We start from the raw sequence: 12,389 nt of genomic DNA on the forward strand, positions 1-12,389 counted from the left end.
CGAAGCCGTCCCAAAGCGAAGCCCATCGACAAAGGTACAAAGGAGGAGTTGAAGGTGGCGGGGAGAAGCGGGGGACGGCTGGCTGGCCGGTCGCTCGGCTCGCCTTGCCTTGTCATGCATGCTGATGCCGGTACCGGGCCGCGGATCATTTTGTGATGCCGGTACCGGGCCGTGGCACAAAAAAGGTTGGGGGCCACTGTTCTAAGGGGATCGTGTCTCCCTTGGTCCTTCTCTTCACTAGATTAGCCATGCCCAGTTCCTGTAACCAGGGGTGGGATTCAGCCGGTTTGGGCAAACTGGATGTTAAATTTATACCTGGTTCGCTGAACCGGTAGTTGAACCAACCGGCTGGCCCCACCCACCCCACCCCGCCCCTCCCAAGAGTCTCTACATGTCCCATTTTGGATGCAGGTAAGTGCAGGGGCTGCGCGGAGGCTCTGGGAGGGTGAAAAATTGCCCTCCCGGAAGTTCCGGAAGTCTGGAAATGCGTCTGTTTCCGGCTTCCAGGGGGCCTCCAGAGCCTGGAGAAGGCAGTTTTCGCCTTCCCAGAGGCCCGAGGGCAGCCTCCGGACTCTGGGGAAGGTGAAAAACGGCCCTCCTTGAAGTTCTGGAAGGCCACGCCCACCCAGCAACTGGGCAGAAAACTGGTTGTTGGGATTTTTGAATCCCATCCCTGCCTGTAACCGTTCTTCATATGTTTTAGCCTCCAGCCCCCTAATCATCCTAGTTGCTCTTCTCTGCACCCTTTCTAGAGTCTCGACATCTTTTTTATAATGTGGTGACCAAAATTGGATACAGTACTCTAGGTGTGGTCTTACTAAGGCTTTATAGAGTGGTGTTAGTACTTCCCTTGGTCTTGACTGTATCCCTCTGTTAATACAATTTAGGATTGCATTAGCTTTTTTGGCTGCTGCTGCACACGGCTGGCTCCTATTTAGCTGATTGTGCACTAAAACTCCAAGATCCCTCTCACAGTTACTGCTCTTAAGCCTGGTTTCACCCAATCTATATGTGTCCTTTTGGTTTTTCTTGCCTAAGTGTAAGACTTCACTTTTCTCAACATTGAATTTCATTTTGTTAGATAGGGCCTAGTATTCAAGCCAGAGGTGGTATTCAGCAGGCTCTGACCAGTTCTAGCGGAAATTTTGAGTAGTTCAGAGCACCCACAAATCCCACCTCTGACTGGAGATTTTACAGTATCCTTCCCCTACCACGGCCACCAAGCCACGTCCACAGAACCGGGTAGGTAAAAAAAAATTGAATCCCACCACTGATTCAAGTTGTTTTGCAAGGCTGTGAAGATTTGATTCTGGGGCCCTGAGCGTGTTGAGGGCCCCATTTGCTGGTGGTATCAACGTCCACAGTAAGTTTTATCTGGTGCCATATTCATTTATTTCATACCATTCGGTTTCAATATTTAAAATTGCTTTATGTATTATGTTGTATGCCAGAGTTACCCAGAAACTTCAAATCAAATCCATCAATCCATCATTTGGCTGCAAAATGTCACCAGGGTAATGCGTGGGTTGGGGACAATAAAATCTACAGAAATCTTGGGCTTAGGACCTTCTGAATTTTTGGCCAAAATATCCCAAGGACCTCTGAAAGTTACAACCTCCCGTCCTTCTCCCAGGAGAGCTACCCACATTTCCCTCCCAAACTGAAAAAAACTTTCTAAATTATTCCCAGATCCGAAAGCTGCAGGCTAAAAAAATATAAAGTTTAAGCCAATGGATTGTCTGAGGCACTTCAGAAATTTTATGGCAAAGGCACAATTCCAGCCAAAAATATTCTGATGTTTAGTTTCAGTCGTGAGAAAAAGAGTGGGGGGAAATCTGTCCGTAACTGTCCATTTACTAATATGCGCTGTTTGAGACGCCAACAAAAAGCAGGCTACAGCAAAAGAAATATACAAAGTACAATTTTAGCCATGTATAATGGGAGGTGTGCGGTCATTCTTTTCACAAAGACTAGGTAGAGATATGCTATTTTCACCGAGAAAAAGGTTGGAAGGCACGTTCCAGCTTCAATTGACAGTCAGGATCTTTTGTTGACTTGCTTGCCAGTCTCATGCCTCAGAATTTGGACTTGTATCAGCTAATACAGGTAATTCTCGACTTACAACCATTTAGTGGCCATGCGAAGTTACAACGGCACTGAAAAAAGTGACTTATGACCATTGCAGCATGCCCATGTGAACAAAATTCAGATAACAATAGCACTAGCACTTAGATTTATATACCACTTCACAGTGCTTTGTAGCCCTCTCTAAGCGGTTTACAGAGTCACCGTCTTGCCCCCAACAATCTGGGTCCCCATTTTACTGACCTCGGAAGGACGGTAGGCTGAGTCAACCTTGAGCCGGTCAGGATCAAACTCCCGGCAGAAGGCATAATTACCCCGCAATACCGCATTCTAACCACTGCGCCACCACGGCTCTTATAATAGCAATAGTGCTTAGACTTATATATCGCTTCACAACATTTTATGTCCCTCTCTAAGCAGTTTAACGGAGTCAGCCTGTTGCCCCCAACAATCTGGGTCCTCATTTTATCGACCTTGGAAGGATGGAAGGCCGAGTCAACCTTGAGCCTGGTGAGATTCAATCTACCAAATTGCAGGCAGTCAGCAGAAGTGGCCTGCAGTACTGCACTCCAACCACTGCACCACCGTGGCTCAGTTGCTTGACAAGTGGCATGTAGTTATGACGATTGCAGTATCCTGAGGTCATGCAATCTCCTTTTGCGACTTTCTGACAAGCCTAGTCAATGGAGAAGCCAGATTCACTTAATGACTGTACTACTCACTTAACAACAGCAGTGATTCACTTAACAACTGGGGCAAGAAAAGTCGTAAAATGAGACAAAGCTCACTTAACAACTGTCTAACAGAAATGTGGGGCTCAATTGTAGTTGTAAGTCGATGAGTATTTGTAAAAACCAGGTTAAGAATCATCTCCTCTCTGTCAAGCAACTGAGTTCTTCCCCCCAAAAAAAAACTGGAAAAAAAGAGTTTCCAGGCCACTGGACAATGAAAGGAGAGGCTCTTAATGTCTTGAAGCTGAGTGTATCCTGGAACTCAATGGATGTAATGGAAACTCCCATCATAGACTCAAAAGCTGATGGGCAGCTTGTCGAGGAAGGGCTGGCAACGGAGCAGAAAAGCTGAAAGGAAACGTGTCAAGGAGAGTTTGCACAACGTCTCTCACCAAGAGATAAGAATTATTTGCAAAGCTGGGATGTGTTGCCCTGGCCCCCAGGGGAAAGGAGAGCAGGAAAGCTACCTGTGGCCCAGGAGCAACCTCTGGAAGAGAGCCACTTCCTTGCCGTTGCTCTTTTGACCCTTAGAAAATAAAATAAATAAATCACACCTGACGCCACCTTGATAGCCCTTCGGGTGGCCTCGGAGTCCTGCTATGGCATCCATTCATACAGGCATCTGGGCCACCTTGGTTGGGTGGAGAAAAGCAAGACGTGCATACAGGCATTTTTGTGGTCATGTCAATGTTTGGGAATTCCTGCCAGCCAGCCAGGGAACACCTTGCTTTTCCCCCTCCTTTTGAACCTTCCCCCCCCCCCCGAGAGTTAGAGTGACAGCGGGGAAAATAAGCAAGAGAAATCTGGCTTGGAGCCCAAGTCATCCAGAGCCCCCAAACAATTGCAATCATCCGTCAAATGTGCTGCGTTCCGCCAAATCTCCTTACAGATCAGAATTTGGCCAAGGGTACCTGGGCATTCACTGCTTGTGTGACTTTCCTTCTGTGGACCCCTCCCGGTTCAACTCACCCCCACCCACCCCCGCCTCTTTCCAGGAGGCCGCTCCCAGAACTAGGGGAATGCTTTTACAGTCTTGCCTTCCGATTTCTGCCTTTCATCATTGACCTGCCCAATGATGGATTGGGTTTAGACAGCATACGTGAAATGAAAACCAGAAATAATAAGTTTTAGAAGTAGGAGGTAGATCAGTTGCCCTCAATACCCAATAGCACTTAGACTTATACAGGGGTGGGGCTGCTGAGGGTTCGCGGGGGTTCGGGAGAGCCTCTAGCTAAGATTCTGTGCAGTTTGGAAAACCCCCAAATCCCACTCCTGGCTGGCTCTGCCCACCCCGCCTCGCCCCTCCCAGGAGTCCCCATGTGGCCTGTTTTGGATGGCGGTGTACAGAGGTTCGGGGACGGCGAAAAACGGGCATCCTGGAAGTTCGAGAAGGCCGGAAATGGGCCCATTTCTGGCTTCCAGAAAAGCCTCTGGAGCCTGGGGAGAGCAAAAATGCCACTCCCCACCGGTGCAGGAGGCCAACTAGGCCTCGCCCACCATGGCCACATCCACCCAGCATCCAGGCAGAGAACCCATTGCTCAAATTTTTGAAACGCACCCTTGCTTACATACCACTCCACAATGCTTTTCAGTCCTCTTTAAGCGATTTACAGAGTCCGCCTATTGCCCCCAACAATCAAGAGTCCTCATTTTACCAACCTTGGAAGGATGAAAGGCTGAGTCAACCTTGAGCCCCTGGCAGTCAGCAGAATTAGCCTGCAATGCTGCAACGCTCTAACCACTGCGTCACCATGGCTCTTCAAGTTGGGGTTCCCCGAATTTCTTGGAGCTACAACTCTCCAAAGTCTTTTGTCAATGTAGGCCAAAACTCAACACTCCTAGAAAGACCACAGGTTGAAGAGCGCTTGAGAGTCTCCAGATAAAAGGATGTAATAGTTGGGGGTGGTTTTTTTTAGCATGCGAGTTTTGAGAAGGGAATGGCTTCCTTCCCACCTTTCTTAAGGTATCTTCCAGCCTAAGACAAAGAATAAAATACTCGTTGTGTAGTCCGTGATGGGTGGAATATAAATTTAATCAGCAAATAAATAAACAAGATGGCAGACTTTCCATTTTGTATCTTCTGAGCTGTCAGTGGAACCTTTCCTCAACATTGGCAACAGATCCCTTTTCCTTGGCTCCTGAAATAGGCCACAAGCCAATTTAAAGGTATAAAATAGGCTACCTACTATGTGGCTCTTGTACTCCAACTTTGCTGCTCCTAATCATTACTCACAAATTGTGCTGCCTAAGGAAACCACTTCACTCTGCCTAATGGTAGGGCTGGTCTAATGGTTCTATGAAGCCGCGTCTAAGGCTGATGTGAACCACTAACATTACAAAACCAATTTGGTCTAGTGGTTAAGGTGCTGGCCTAGGAACCAGGAGAGGGTGAGTTCTAGTCCAACCTTCGGCATGAAAACCAGATGGGTGATTTTGGGGCCAATCGCCAGGAGACAATGAGTTCTACTCCCACCTTAGGCATGAAATGCTGAAGGAGGGACTTAGGGCAAAGCACCAGGAGGCTGTGAGTTCTAGTTCCGCCTTAGAGATAAGACCTGGCTGGGTGACTTTGGGACCATCCCTCTCTTTCAATCCAACCCACCTCACAGGATTGTTATGGTGGGCAAAGGAAGGAAAATTTGGTGTCTTCGTAACCTTGAGTTCTTTATAAACAAAAATAAAGGCAGAATAAAAATCAAATAAAGAAATAAAATGAACGAAGAAAATAGCAGGATAGAATTGATTTTTTAAAAAAATTACTCTGTGTGTGTGTGTGTGTGTGTGTGTCCAACAGTGGTGTGATTAAAAAAAATTTCTACCAGTTCTGTGGCTGTGGCTTGGTGGGCGTGGCATGGCGTGGCTTGGTGGGCATGGCAGGGGAAGGATACTGCAAAATCCCATTCCCTCCCTATCCCACTAACCTGCTTTCCAGCTCCGTTCTCCTGTGCAGGACAACAAAACAAGACCCAGCCGATCAGCTGGGACTTGGGAGGCAGCGAATAGGATGGAGGTGAGGCCAATCAGAGGTGATATTTCTCCAAACTACTCAAACTTTCTGCTACCGGTTCTCCAGAACTGGTCAGAACCTGCTGAATACCACCTCTGGTCCCCAATATGCCACGTATGACTCTCACGGGCCAATTTTGGCTAGCTCTTGAATGACAGAGGCTGGTTTACTTATTCTTTTATCGATTGCTAAGGGGCCATCCCATCGAAGGTGCTTGCTTGCCATTCAAGATACCCTGATCTGGAGTCATCCTGTCCACATGTGGTGGTCATCCTCCTGATGGAAAAGACAGAGGCCCCCCCAAAAAAAAATCCCTTGAGGCAGACCACTTAATCCTTGGAGATAACAGGAGAAGCGTAGGCAGTTCAGAAGCTGGCCGTGGCTGACTCCTGGCCTTTTGCTATCACTTGAACAAGATCGGAGCACACCCATTTCAGGGAAATATCCTTTGAACTGGAAGTTGCAGGCTGGCCTGGCCTGAGATGGCAGGGTTGGGGAGTTGGGGGGAGTCGGATGGGGAAGTGGCTGGGAGCTTTTAACCACTTCTGAAGTGAGTAATCCCAGCAGCATCTGGGCGGACATTCCACGTGTCAGTCAGGGAGGAGTGACATAAACCAGAAAAGGCCAGCTTGTGTGAAGGCATCTCAGAGACGTCCAGCAGGAGAAAGGCACAGATGCAATCACTCCTTCGTAATGGACATCCTGGTGTCTGTTTCAAGTCCGCCCCCACCCCCCATTCAAATATCTGGCTTGTTTGGAAACACCAGAGTTGGCTGTTCCTTTTAAGTGAGAGTTTATGAAAGGAAGAAGCACTGGAGAAAAAGTTTGCCCAGGATCCTAAAAGCTCTTTAAAAAAATACCCTGTGCCTATCAACAGATATCAAACAGACTAGACTAGACTAGACTAGACTAGAATAGACTAGACTAGAATAGACTAGACTAGACTAGACTAGACTAGAATAGAATAGAATAGAATAGAATAGAATAGAATAGAATAGAATAGAATAGAATAGAATAGAATAGAATAGAATAGAATAGAATAAAAATAGTATATAGAGCAGAGTACAGTAGAGTAACGTAGAGTAGAGTAGAGTAGAGTAGAGTAGAGTAGAGTAGAATAGAATAGAACAGAATAAAAATAGAACAGAACAGAACAGAATTCTTAATGGGCCAAGTGTGATTGGACACAGAAGGAATTTGTCTTTGGTGCATAGGCGCTCATGTACATAAAAAGAAAAAACTACATTCCTCAAGAATCATAAGATTCAACACTTAGTGATAGTCATAGGTTACTAAATAAGCAATCAAAATCATGCTAGTCAACTAAATAAAACAATATAAATCATAAAGATGCAAGCAACAAGGTTATAATCATAAGTAGAAGAAGACAGGTAATAGGAAGGATGAGAAGAAGAATAGTAATTCAGTCTTACTAAGTAATTTGACAGTGTTGTGGGACTTAATAAGAGTGACCCCGCTGAAACAACCATATACAGCCAGTCCTTGACTTACAGCAATTCATTTAGTGACCGCTTGGAGTTACCACGGCACCGGAAAAAGGGACTCAGGTCCATTTTTTCACACTTAACGACCATTACAGCATCTTTAGAGTCACATGTGATCAAAATTCAAGCTCTTGGCCTCGAGCCCATGTTTACTATGGTTGTGGTGTTCCAAAGTCATGCGATTCCCGCTTCTTTGACCTTCTGATAAGTGGTGTCAACGGGGAAAACCAGATTCACTGCATACCCGGGTAACTAATCTAACAGCTGCAGTGGTTCACTGAACAACGGGGGCACTGAAAGGTCGTACAAATGGGACAAAATTCACTTTACAAACGTCTCACTGAGCCACATAAATTTGGGGCTCAATTGCAGCCGTAAGTCAAGGACTACCTGTATAATTGTAATCGTAACAGCCCAGACTTTTAAAAAAGGCCACTCGACCCATGGATTGGACATGCACAGCAGGGGTGGGATTCTACCGGTTCGGACTGGTTCTATAGAACCGGTTGTTATGATTCTGCACAGTTCAGAAAACCGGCAAATTGTGCCTCTGGCTGGCCTACCCTTCCCCTCCCTGCCCAGTCAGTCCTTATCATGCATGCGCAACATCCCAGGAATGCCCGACATCGCTGACTGCATTGTCCCCCGCCCAGTCACTCCTTAAGGTATTTCTTCCCCCCCTCCTGACGATCAGCTGTTCCGATGATCAGCTGTGCCAGGATCCCCTCGCTGTCTTACTGCTTCACCCAGGAGGTTTCACCCAGGAGGCAAACAGGGGCGCGGAGGGGGTAAGCTGTGCGCCCCTCCTGCGCTCCATTTTTTGCCTTCCTGCCCCCCCGGAGGCTTCCCGAGGCCCAGGAGGCAAAAAAATGGGGGCGGGGGTGCAAAAAAGAAGAAGAAGAAGAAGCCACACCCACCCAGTCACATGGCCATGCCCATCTAGCCACACCCACAGAACCAGTTGTTAAAAAAATTGAATCCCACCCCTGGTGCACAGGATTGGTTGAAAAACATGTGGCCCAATTCAACGGCCATGCTGAGATTTAGGAAGGAATCCTGTCTCAAAACTTTGCCCTCAGTTAAGGCAACGTCCTTCTTCTTTGGTGCAAGCTCTTCCTTCTTTCCCTGTTCTCACGTGCCCACTTCGACCCTGTTCTGTGACTGGGCCCCCCCTTTCCACAAGAAGCCATCTGACTCCCTTAGCCACCCCTTTTCCCCCCCTGGAACTTCTATTTGGGTGTGACAATAACAACAACAATATATTTTATTACGGCCATTGACCAGCTAATGAGTACAATAAATTCCACAGCAAGATCCGGATTTGGAGTAAATCAAATCTGCTTGAGATTGTTAGTGTAATTAGAGCAGCAAACACTGGGCTGTTATCTTAATAGCTGCACAAACACACACACACACAGATACACACACAGAGAGAGACACGCGCGCACACACACACATGCACTTTGCAAACGTTTTAGCTATATTTACATTAGTGTTTGCAAGAACTGTTATGATCCCTGCCCAGGGGTGTCCCTGGAGATGTGGGAGGGAACGATGGGGATAGCATTCTGCCGTTCTGATGCTAGCCTCACCCCTTTGCACGTGTGACATGACATCATCCGTGTTGCAATGGGGCTGAGGCTGCATTGTGACAGTACAGCCCAACTTTCGCCACTTCAACCAAAGTAGGAAGTTGGAAGATGCCACAGATGCAGGCGATGGTTAGAGATACACGATTTCTCTAATGGGGTTCCTGATTTAACCCATTTGCTGCTTTGCAAAACAGACTGACCAGCGAACAAATAAAGTCATCTGGATTCATATAGCATGCTAAATCACCCAACACACAAACACAGTTGTCCCAAATTAACGCCAGCCAAGGTTTAAGTCGCTGTGCATATGGGATGCAACTGACTTCTTGGAACGTGCTGCATGCGCTACAGACAATACCTCTGCAGGACTGAATCTCAAATCACCCAAAACAGATGAGGTTTGAGGTCTCCAGATTTCTCTCTCTCTCTCATCTGTCAGGAGGCTAAGAACAGAGGTCTCCAAACTTGGCAACTTTAAGATTTGTGGACTTCAACTCCCAGAATTATCCAGCCAGCATAGGGGAGAATTCTGGGAGAATTTTGGGAGTTGAAGTCCACAAGTCTCGAAGTTGCCAAGTTTGGGGACCCCTGGGCTAGAAGAAGTAGCGGGAGTGGGATTGTTGATCGTTCTAAGCGGGGGGGGGGGCGGAGTAAGGGACAACCTATGGTCCCAGGCCCAGGGACACCCCCACCCCAGTCATTTTCATGGACGTAGATTGAACCTCCTCTGACTGTTAATTCCCACGTAGTCCTCAACTTACAAATGCCATTGAGCCCCACGTTTCGGTGGCTGAGCGAGACAGTGGTTGTGTTTTGTCTCGTTTTACAACTTTTCTTGCCCCCGTGGTTAAGTGAATCAGTGCAGCCGTTAAGTGAGTAACCAGGTTTGGTGAAGCGAATCTGGCTTGCCTGTTGACTTTGCTTGTCAGAATGCCACAAAAGGGAATCCCGTGAGCCTAGGACACTGCTACTGTCATAAATACTATAGGATCCAGATGCCAAGTGTCCGAATTTTGATCACAGTGATTGTGGGGGTGCTGCAAAAGGTCATAAGGGTGAAAAATGGTCACTTTGTTCAGTGCTGTTGTAAGTTCAAACCATTGCTGAATGAAAAGTCATAAATTTTGGACTGTCTATACCAGTGATGGCTAACCTTTTTGGGCTCCTGTGCCAAAAATTGTGTGCGTGCTTGCACGCTCGCAGTCACGTGCCAGTACCCAGAAGGCAATGCACTCCCCATGCCCCCTATGCATGCACACACAATCCCCACCCACCCCACGCCCCCTTACCTGTACTGCGCCTTACAGCTGATTTTCGGCCGGTTTGAGGCCTTTTTCGGCCTCCCAGAGGCTTGAGTAAGGCTTCTGTAGGCTTTGCAGGCTGAAAACTAGGCCCATTTTGTCACTTCCGGTATTTTCAGAAAAAACAGGAAGTGATAAAAATGGGCCTAGTTTTCGGCCTGTAAAGCCTGCAGAAGCCTTCTTCAAGCCTCTGGGAGGCTGAAAAAGGCCTTAAACCAGCCGAAAATCAGCTGTAAGGCATGCATATGCGCAGTGAGGTAAGTTTGCCTGCAGTTTGTATGCCGGCAGAAGTGGCTCTGTGTGCCACCTGTGGCACGCATGCCATAGGTTTGCCATCACAGGTATAGGTGGTACCTTGCTCAATAGTAGCAACTGTGAGAGGGATCTCAGAGTCCTACTGGACAACTGTTTAAATATGAGCCAGCCGTGTTCAGCACTGCCAAAAAAGCCAATACAGTCCTAGGCTTCATAAACAGAGTGATAGAATCAAGATCACGTGAAGTGGTAATACCACTTTATAATGCCTTGGGAAGGCCACATTTGGAATATGGCATTCAGTTTTGGTCACCATAATGTAAAAAAGATGTTCAGATTCTAGAAAGAGTGCAGAGAAGAGCAATGAAGATGATTAGGGGACTGGAGGCTAAAACATATGAAAAACGGTTGTAGGAAGTGGGCATGGCTAGCATAATGAAAAGAAGGACCAGGGGAGACACGATAGCAGGGTTCCAATATCTCAGGGGCTGCCACAAAGAAGAGGGAGTCAAGCTATTCTCCAAAGCACTTCAAGGCAGAAGAAGAAGCAACAGGTGGAAACTAATCAAGGAGAGAAGCAACTTAAAACTAAGGAGAAATTTCCTGACAGTTAGAACAATTAACCAGTGGAACAACTTGCCTCCAGAAGTTGCGAATGCTCCAACACTGGAAGTTTTTAAAAAGATGTTGGATAACCATTTGTCTGAAGTGGTGTAGGGTTTCCTGACTAAGCAGGGGGTTGGACTAGAAGACCTCCAAGGTCCCTTCCAACTCTGTTATTCTATTCTATTCTAACCCCACTCAAGTAGGAGACCCTGTACCATTTCAGAAATGGCCAAGACCCAAGGAGATGCTGCCAAAAGAATAGTCAGATAAGAGTCAGCATAGCCCACAGATGAATAATGGGCTGGGCAAGAGCCTCCGAAGATATTTTCCTTAGTAACAGAAACAGGGGAAGGGAGAATCATATTTTCAGACTTGCAAGAGTCTGTCAATAAAGATTTACAATAAAGCAGAACTAGCTACGCTGGTTGTGATTCCTATCCAGTCCCCCCCCACCCCACAAGGCCAACGTATTGTAAGTCCCACACAGCCACATGGTAGGAAAACCCCACATTCAAATACCACCCTTTCCAATTAACTTTAAAGCTATTTTTTAAAAAAATTGAATGCAATGACTCAAATAGGAACAATTTGTGGTTATAAAGTTCCTTTGAAACTGATGAGTCATCAAATAAAAATCACCCTCACCCTTAAAACTTGCTTGCCGAGATTGTATGGGGAAGATTGTTTTTTAATAATCATATTGGTACCTATTAGCATCTCTGGTAGCAAAATGATAGGGACAGATTTTGCTTGAAAGTTTATGGGATGGAAAAAGGAGAAGGCATTGAAACACAACTTTCTCGTAATGATCAATGCAACCGTATCTTTCTTGCCTGTTTAATTGGAAACAAAAAAAATACGCAATGCAAGAAATTAAATCTTATGTATGTTCTTTTCCACTAGATTTACTCTTACTGGTACAAAATGACTCCCTTGGCAAAATAATTTTAAAGGGTTTCAGATTTCTCATGAACACAGAGGCTCTCTGCTCTTGGTTAAAGCAGGAATCTCCAAATTGGCCAACTTTTAAGGTTTGTGGACTTCAGCTCCCAGAATTCCCCAGAGTGCATGGTGGACTGAATAATTATGGGAGTGGAAGTCCACAAGTCTAAAAGCTGCCAAGGTTGGAAACCCTAGTATTAAAGCATTCCTTGATTCTTTTTTTCAGATTTCCAGTTGAGAAATGAAAAAAAAGAAGGTGTGGCTGCTTTAAGAGCCCATTCAGATGAACTTTATTTATTTATTTATTTATTTATTTGATTTGCCAATTGTTTACAAGATAATAAGTATAAATGTATACATAGTTG

The sequence above is a fragment of the Notechis scutatus genome, chromosome 8 (genome assembly GCF_049901735.1).
Source record: "Notechis scutatus isolate UNSWTSFEM ecotype Mainland chromosome 8, rNotScu1.2, whole genome shotgun sequence".
NCBI classification, from domain to species: Eukaryota; Metazoa; Chordata; class Lepidosauria; order Squamata; family Elapidae; genus Notechis; species Notechis scutatus.